Source organism: Sinocyclocheilus grahami, unplaced genomic scaffold (assembly GCF_001515645.1).
Source record: "Sinocyclocheilus grahami isolate Dianchi unplaced genomic scaffold, SAMN03320097.WGS_v1.1 scaffold255.1, whole genome shotgun sequence".
In the NCBI taxonomy this organism is placed as follows: domain Eukaryota; kingdom Metazoa; phylum Chordata; class Actinopteri; order Cypriniformes; family Cyprinidae; genus Sinocyclocheilus; species Sinocyclocheilus grahami.
Genome location: NW_015505434.1, coordinates 2,054,563 through 2,062,396, shown reverse-complemented (window position 1 = coordinate 2,062,396; position 7,834 = coordinate 2,054,563).

The window sequence follows — 7,834 nt, the reverse complement described above, 5'->3', positions numbered from 1 at the left end:
ACCTGCTGCCTTATTATACTCACGCTGTGATCAGCGGCAGCTGGATGCAATAATTGCATGCCAATGTGCATTGGCTCATTCAGTTTACACTCAAAGTAGATTGGTCTATCGAAGCGATATCCCAATTTGTCGGTCACGACGTGACGTCTCCGTTCCCTCCTTCAGGGAACGAGGGTTACCATACATAACCAAGACGGTTTTTACACTACCATTGAGAAATTTTAACCAAAGTATGTTATAGACTTTTCATTAAGACCCTAAAGAATCAAATCAACTTATATCAAATGGGCATACTATGACCCCTTTAAGTAAACACTTTAATAATGCAATTGAAAACAAGGTAATTGATATGACAACTAAAAACAACTAATAATACAATTAATGGCTTGATTTCAATATTCATAAGGATTCATTTTTAGGTGTCATCAATACGTCAGTTTTGTACGTTTAAATGCTGAAAAAACGTAAGTATTTGTACGTATAGATGCTGAAAATATGTCAGTATTGTACGTTTTAGTGCCTGTAAAAACGTAAGTAAATGAACGTTTTATAGAACCACATTTTACGTAAAAAACATACGAATTATCATGAGATCACGTTGGGTATTTAGTGATAGATCACAACAAAATCTGGACCTCAACCATTGAAGCTCAGCTGGTTGGTGTTTTATGCCACTGAGCTCAACCAGGATACGCAACAGAGTACAGGGTACCTTTAGTTCAGGGTCAAAGGCGTACTACGATTTTTCTTTGTTAGACCTATAAAAAATAAATTAAACTTCTAAAAGATAAAAACCACAACTCCTGGCGACTCATTTATAAAGACATACATAGTATGATCCTAAATGTGAAAATGTGTCAATTTCCAAATTGCCCCTGCTAACGATTTATAAAATGTCCATATGCACAAACAAAATATTATGTTAACACTTTAGTTTAGGGACCAAGTCTCACTATTAACTAGCTGATTATTAGTATGCAAATTATTAGCATATTGGCTGTTTATTAGAACTTATAAAGCACATATCGATTCCATATTCTGCATGACCATATTTTAGATCCTAATTCTACCCCATACCTAAACTTAACAATAACTAAATTTGGAGTTTATTGAGGATAAAGTCATAGTTAATAGTTAGTTAATAGTAAGAACTGGTCCCCAAACTAAAGTGTGACTATTTTCCTAAATGCATCCCATATCATAGCTCATCTTAAATTCATTTGCAATTTAAGTGTATCAACTGCATCTAAAGAATTCTCCCATATAAGCACAAAAGTACACACGTGATGGTACTTCGGTTTTGAAGTCATGGTTCTAAAAAACTATATATATAGTTTTTTTTTCATTGTTGAAATATAGTCATTTACACAGTGGCTGTCAAAACAGATTTCTTTAATCATGAATTGAATCAATTCTGACCAAACACTGCAGGATAATTCTGCCCCATAAAGTTTTCGAAATGCCCATGCTTTTTGGTTGGCATATAAATAATAATATTTTCATGTCAGTTTCTGCCTTTATAAATCCTCATTTTTGACATAGGACGTATTCTATTGAATTTAGGATCAAATTTGTCATTGTTTTATAAATGAGGTCTTTGATTATTCTCAGGATTTTCAGTTCTAAAAAAAATAATAATAATAATAATTGTGTAATATTTGAAAGTTTGTTTGGATCACACTTCCACTAGTCTCCAGATGGCCCAGACTGCACTCCCCTGATTCCAGTCCATATAACACATGTTAACACAATAGTACTAATCTGATAATCTAACACCAGCATGCACTCTCTGATATCTGCGGCTGATTCGGTGGTTATTGATTGAGTTCAGAAAGTGTTACTTCCTATTCTCTGAGAAAACCAGAGCTCCCACTGATTTAGAACACCTTTTATTTCATCATTGCAACTGACACTAAACACCAAGCTCCATTTTAACTCTAACCCACATCCTGGGAAATTCTCTCCTTCTGTCTTACTCAGCCTTTGCTATTTGAAGCTGCAGCATTTTGCACTCGCAGTCCTGCTCTAAAAGTGACTGATGTGATCTTTACAGTGCCAGCAGTTCAAATCTTTGTATGGTGGTTAACGTGATGCAGAAATCAGATTAATACACTAATGGAGTTTGAGTAAGCAGGCTAAGGAGAGCAATGTGCAATGTGCAATTCATGGACTCCCTTACCTGGATGGACTTGATCTATACTGACATATAAGCAATCTGCAGCTCTGATTCCACTGGTAAAATGGGTGTGTGAAAAATCCCTATTTGAAGCTGCAGCATTTTGCACTCGCAGTCCTGCTCTAAAAGTGACTGATGTGATCTTTACAGTGCCAGCAGTTCAAATCTTTGTATGGTGGTTAACGTGATGCAGAAATCAGATTAATACACTAATGGAGTTTGAGTAAGCAGGCTAAGGAGAGCAATGTGCAATGTGCAATTCTTGGACTCCCTTACCTGGATGGACTTGATCTATACTGACATATAAGCAATCTGCAGCTCTGATATATATATATATATATATATATATATATATACTGTATATAATATTTGGTAAAACTTTAGTTTTGGGACCAATTCTTGCAATTAACTAGTTGATTATTAGCATGCATATTACAAGCATATTTGCTGTTTGTTAGTACTTATAAAGCACATTTTCTGCATGACCATATTCTACATCCTCAATCCTAGCCAATACCTAAACTTAACAACTACTTTATTAACTATTAATAAACAGTAAGTAGGAGTTTATTGAGGCAAAAGTCATTGTTAATAGTTAGTTAATGGTGAGAACTGGACCTTAAAATAAAGTGTGACATTTTATTTATATGTAACTTTATCTTTTCAAAAGGTACTAAAATGTACCTTTAAGTTTCTAATATGCACTCTTTAGGGGTAATAAGTAAGGTACAAAATTGTATCTTTTGTAAGGGTATTGTCCCATGACAATGTTTTTAGAAAGTCACTACTTTCATTTCATTGCAACTTTAAAGGTAGAGGCACATTTTGGTCATTCAAGTAGATTGGTAAATGATATCACTTAATGAAATACTATAAAGTTACAAGCAGCTTAATATATTTTTTAATGGTGAATTTCTAACAACCACAGCAGCCTTTTTTACTGTGAATATTTTTGTACATTTATGTATTTTGTGGTTTACTGATAATCTTCATTGTCCTGAAAATATAGCAACGTAACACTGAGACACCTTCACTTAGTACCAATATTGCTTTCGCTCTTTTCTATCGCTGTCCCTCCATCTCTTTTTATTTTCCTCTCTCTCTCTCTCTCTCTCTCTCTCTCTCTCTCTCAACTGTAACGCTTTGCCCTATATCTGTTTTCATGGTTGTGAGAGCCTTGTTTTCATAACTTGTCCAATTGGAGGTTAGCATGAGAACCTGGTCTGAGTGCAATACATCATCATCACCCTCTGCTTTACATGCCTTTACATGCAATTTACATGCCCGGTCGGCCTTGACACATGTCGTACCCTGCGTTTTTGGTCAGGAACAGTAGCAAAGCTTTCCAGGTAATACTTTCATAACTTGTCCAATTGGAGGTTAGCATGAGAACCTGGTCTGAGTGCAATACATCATCATCACCCTCTGCTTTACAGGCAGTGACAAATTGCTGTTGCTTCTCATTTACATGCCCGGTCGGCCTTGACACATGTCGTACCCTGCGTTTTTGGTCAGGAACAGTAGCAAAGCTTTCCAGGTAATATAATAGTTTGAACATTGAACAATTGTTTGATTTGTGCTGAATACGAGTGACCAGAATGCACAAGCAACCAAACAGTTGCACCACTTATTTCAGTACAAAAATCTGTGTCTTGTTCACTTAGCACTTCCAAGGAATAGTTCAAGGAATAGTTCAAGGACATTCAAGGAATACTTCACAAAAAAATTGACATTTGCTGAAAGTGTACTCACCCTCAGGCCATTCAAGATGTAGATGAGTTTGTTTCTTCTTTTCAGAGAAATTTATCATTACACCATTACTGTAACAACCGTTTGTAGATCAGAAGAAGGAGGCGGGAACCGGCGAACACTTAAACAAAACTTTAATAATAAAATAAACACAAAACAGCGCGACAGCCCCTCGCGGACGACTGTCGCGCACAAACAGAACCAAAACACAAAATAAAATCCAGGCCTGGTCCTCTCTCGTCCAACACTGTTGTCACTCCTCCTTTGACCCTTCCGGAGCTCCTCCGTGGGACTCGAGACCGGTGAGTGGCGCAGGTGTCGTGCATTAGCATTTACTCCACCGGCCTCGCTCCGTTCCCACAGCTCTCGGCCCCGCCCCTCTCGTCACAATTACAATACATTTGGGGCAGTCATGGCCTAATGGTTAGAGAGTCGGTAACCCTTGTAACCCGAAGGTTGTAGGTTCAAGTCTCAGGTCCGGCAGGAATTGTTGGTGGGGGTGTCCATCAAATTAACTATTGATGGACTGTGTATTGTTCTATATAACAGACAGAACAAAATGTCAAATGTGTCCCTTTGCTGTTTCCTTGCTATGGTTCTTGTACAGGAGTCATAATGACAAAAGAATATAGAGAATATAGATCCTGACCGTCCAGAGTGACCCTGATGTCACAGGTCCCGTTGGCCTCTACTGCTCTTGTTCCCTTTGTCCATTGCTGGTGCATGATGGAAGGGAAACCTTTTTTTTGTTGTTTAAATGACAAAGCCCATAAATGCAGTCTTTCATCACTGTCTACCTTATGTGTCGCTGCTGTTAGATGTTAGATTTCAGCAGTATCTCTTTCCATCTTTATCCACTGTCCCTCTTACTTTCTTTGTTGAGGGTAGATGGCATTTTCTTGTCTCTATCTCTCTCTCACTCACTTTCTCTTTCCTTTCCTTTTTGTTTCTCTTATGAGAAACAAGGTTTTGATTTACTTTTCTTTTTTTAATTCGGAAATAAATTCATATCAGAATAGAGATTGTATCTGAGTCTAGGTTGTAAAACGGTCTGGGATAATGAAAGCAAAATAAGACAAAGGATAGATTAGGCAGGAGACGACCTAAAGGCATACTTTACCCAGAGCTAAATTAAAAAATGTTCATGTCCTTTTTTGTAATCCAGACTGCATGTTCAAAATGAGATTTCAACACCTTGTGATATCTTGCACAAGAATCCGTATTATTATTACTGAAACTAATCATAGTTGGCGAGACTGTAAAATTACAGTACATCATGGGATGTCGACCTTAGTGATATTTTTCAGTTCTTATTGTAAGGATGCTTCAATTTCCCATGGCCTGTTTGTTTGTTTTTGCTTCCATAAATATATCTTTCTGTTATCAAGCAAACTGCTATAATTTTGGCGTGAGTTTTTTGTATTGGTTACACTTTAAAATGATTTTCAGTAATAAATAATGAGCAATATATAGATTACATACAATGATTAGTAACTCATGTGTGTTCAAATATACATGATGCACTTGAAAATATGTGAAAATACACAGACACACAAATAATTTTTTTTTTTTTCTAACGATTTAACTGTGCATTTAAATTTACATTTTTGCATAGTTTATGTTGTAATCAAATTACATGATATTGTAAATTAATTAATTATTTATTTAAATCAGAAATTTTATTGTGGTAGAATTTGAATAGACATTTAAAAAGTGGCTTTGCATGTCAGTAAATTGTTCATTTCCGAAAATATATCAGTTGATTGTTGCATTTTTATCAAATCATTTTTTAAATAATTAATCACTAGCTCTAAATTAATATGTTAAGCTGGCAGTCCATGTAAGTTGTTATAATTATAATTGTTACCTGTGTATTTTTTTCCTACATTTTATTTATGCTTAATTGTAACCTGAACATGTAGCATCTAACAGAAACATGCATTTTCTGTAAAAAGTGATAGGCTTTGAAACGATATGAAATGTGTAAAGCGCTATACAATTAAACATGAATTGAGGAATTGAATGGATTATTATTTGATTTGATTTAAAGGAAAAAAAATGAAATACATACATTTTGCTCTGAAAAACAAATAAAGCATATAAATAAATAAAGAAAGCAAGTAAATAAATAAATAAAGAGTTTGAGCCACAGGCATTGCACAAGGTTGAAGAGATCCATGACACAGAAACTAATGTTTGTCATTCATCTGGTGTTTTAATTGATGCCATTTGAAGTGGAAGTCAATTAATCAATTATTGAGTCAAAGGTAGTGCCGGTATCTCTCTCACAAAGCACTTCCATTACCCAAGGTTAATGTGTACTTAATAATTAAAAGATAATTAAATTCATGCTCAAGTTTAATTGTATTTCCATTTGCCCAGGGCTCGTTTGCAATTGATAGACCCCCCTCCCCCCCAACTCCCCTGATAGCAGACCTTTATTTGGGTTGTGTAAATTATATTACGGAGTCTCGAAGTGTGTACTTTCAATGCAGGACGTGCAGAAAAATCAAAGCTTTAAAGATCAATCCTAAGCTGGATCTGACAAACAGAAATCAATGGTGATAATAGATGCTTTTAAGCTATTGAGCGTACATATTGACATGCCAGTCAGTTCAGAGGCGTTTGCTGAAAAGGTTCATTTACAGCCAGAGAGGCCAAATACAATCAGAAAAAAGCTGTATTCCAAATAGAGGACCACCACTGACAGATTCAAATTTAGTGTTGTTATAAGCGTATTGAATTCTATATGCATTACAGAGCACCGGCATTATCTAAAATATCCTATGTCCTGTTGTGTGTGTGTGGCTCTTGCCAGCGACTTCACTAGCGATATGCCTTTTTCACAGTTTACAAGTGGAGAAATTATGACAGATATCAAAGGAGAGTCAGGCATCTAGACATCTGCTGATAGAAACCATTTTTAAACCATTTTAAAAGCAATGAATCCCCCCCTCATCCCCGAGATGCATTTCCTCCATGTTGTCTCTATCACACCGATCTGTGCCATTTTTGAATCCTTCTCTGTGGACCCCTGCCAACTTAATGTGATGTGTAGCCAGCGATTTTAGCTTCATCCATCTCAGCCACTTTTATCAGCGCGTGTAGCATCTTAAGCCGTGTGCTGATATCTCATCCCCGCCGCAGTGTTCCTAGATATATCCAGCCACTTTCTAGCAGGAGATTGAAAGCACGCTGCTGCCTCCCCGTTCTTCTAAATGTCTAATTTTACCACCAACAAAAAAGCTGATGAGAAACAAAAGGCTGGAAGGCAGTGACAGGGTGAGAGGAGATTATAGGATCAGGGCATGTATCAAACTACTCAGAGTCGGTGTACTGTTCTGAGGTCAATTTATGTATTTCATGACTTTATGAATGACATTATATGACCTGTCGAGAGATCATGAAAAGTTTGCTAAACATTATCATCAGCATCAGAGAACTTTTTGTTTTTTAACAAAAGCAGGAAATTGTTTGCTCAAATTCCACAGGCTCCAGGGTATTTTATAAACCTACAACTGCATAAGACAATGATAATAAACACTTTAATGACCAATTCTCACTATTAATTAGTTGCTTATTAGCATGCATATTACAAGCATATTGGCTATTTATTAGTACTTATAAAGCACATATTAATGGCTATCAGGGCTATGATACAGCAAGTTTCTGATTGAGAGGCTATTAGGGAAGGCTTAGCTTATCACTGCAATAATGAAAGTAAATATGTGGAGGCTTTAGTGCTAATGAAGTGCATCCTTCTTAATTCATTATCAGAGGGAGAGAGATTAGGGAGATAAGAAACAAAAGAAAAGAAGAGGAAACAGATGATTGGAGGAAGAGATTTACGCTGAAGACACAGAAAGAAGAGGAGAAATAGTGAGCAAAACAGTTGTGTAAAAAAAAAAA